This window comes from Ruditapes philippinarum, unplaced genomic scaffold, assembly GCF_026571515.1.
Source record: "Ruditapes philippinarum isolate M1 unplaced genomic scaffold, ASM2657151v2 ctg5473_1_1_1_1, whole genome shotgun sequence".
Lineage (NCBI taxonomy): Eukaryota > Metazoa > Mollusca > Bivalvia > Venerida > Veneridae > Ruditapes > Ruditapes philippinarum.
In genome coordinates this window covers 19178-20919 of record NW_026861046.1, presented here as the reverse complement: position 1 = coordinate 20919, position 1742 = coordinate 19178, and positions in this window count along the sequence as shown.

Sequence of the window (1742 nt, the reverse complement as noted above, 5' to 3'; positions counted from 1 at the left end):
TGAGTTTTAAAAAAAAATTAAGTTTTAACTATACACATATAGTTAAAAGCAATGAAACCCCTAGGGCGGGTCCAGTTTTGACCCCAGGGCTTTTATTGAACAAACTTTGAAGACATTCACTAGAAGATGCTTCATGTTTAATATCTAAACTCTAGCTATTTGTTTTTTTTCAAAGAGGATTTTTAAGTTTTTGCTATACACATATAAGGAAAATTAATGTCCCCTGGGGAAAGGCCAATTTTGACCCTAAGGCTTTTATTTGAACAAACTTTGAAGACACTAACTGGAAGATGTTTCATGCTTAATATCTAAACTCTAGCTATTTGGGTTTTTTCAAAGAAGATTTTTTAAAGTTTTGCTTTACAATGAAATCAAAGACCCCCGGGACGGGGCCAATTTTGACGCAAGGGCTTTTATTTGAACAAACTTTGTAGACACTCACTAGAAGATGTTTCATGCTTAGTATCTAAACTCTAGCTATTTGGGTTTTTTCAAAGAAGATTTTTTTTAAAGTTTTTGAAATACACATTTTCCTGGGGCAGGGCCAATTTTGACCCCAGGGCTCTTATTTAAACAAGTTTGGTAGACACCCATTAGAACATCGTTCATGCTAAATATCTTAGCTCTAGCTCTTTGGGTTCTTTAAAAGGAGATTTTATAAGTTTTTACTATATGCATATAGGAAAAATCAATGACCCCCTCGGGCGGGGCCAATTTTGACCCCAGGGCTTTTATTTGAACAAACTTGATAGACACTCATTAGAAAATGTTTCATGCTAAATATCTTAGCTCTAGCTCTTTGGGTTCTTTAAAAGAAGATTTTTTAAGTTTTTACTATAAATGCATATAGGGAAAATCAATGACCCCCGGGGCGGGGCCAATTTTGACCCCAGGGCTTTTATTTGAACAAACTTGATAGACACTCATTAGAAGATGTTTCATGCTTAATATCTTAGCTCTAGCTCTTTGGGTTCTTTAAAAGAAGATTTTTTAAGTTTTTACTATATATGCATATAGGGAAAATCAATGACCCCCGGGGCGGTGCCAATTTTGACCCCAGGGCTTTTATTTGAACAAACTTGATAGACACTTATTAGAAGATGTTTCATGCTTAATATCTTAGCTCTAGCTCTTTGGGTTCTTTAAAAGAAGATTTTATAAGTTTTTACTATATGCATATAGGGAAAATCAATGACCCCCAGGGGCCGGGCCAATTTAGACCCCAGGGCTTTTATTTGAACAAACTTGGTAGACAACCATTAGAAGATGTTTCATGCTTAATATCTTAGCTCTAGCTCTTTGGGTTCTTTAAAAGAAGATTTTTTAAAGTTTTTACTATATGCATATAGGGAAAATCAATGACCCCCGGGGCGGGGCCAATTTTGACCCCAGGGCTTTTATTTTAACAAACTTGATAGACACTCACTAGAAGATGTTTTATGCCAAATATCTAAGCTCTACCTCTTTGGGTTTTTTAAAAGAAGATATTTTAAGTTTTTTCTATTGGTTGCCATGGCAACCAGAGTTCTGAATGGAATTAAAATCTTTGAACATTTTTTAAAGGTGACCACCAAAGGAACATTCCTGTGAAGTTTGGATGAAATTGGCTAAGCGGTTTATGAGGAGATGTCATTTAAAGTAAAAGTTTACGGACGACGGACGGACGACAGACGCCGGACGAAAAGCGATCACAAAAGCTCACCTTGTCACTTTGTGACAGGTGAGCTAAAAAACTGTTACGA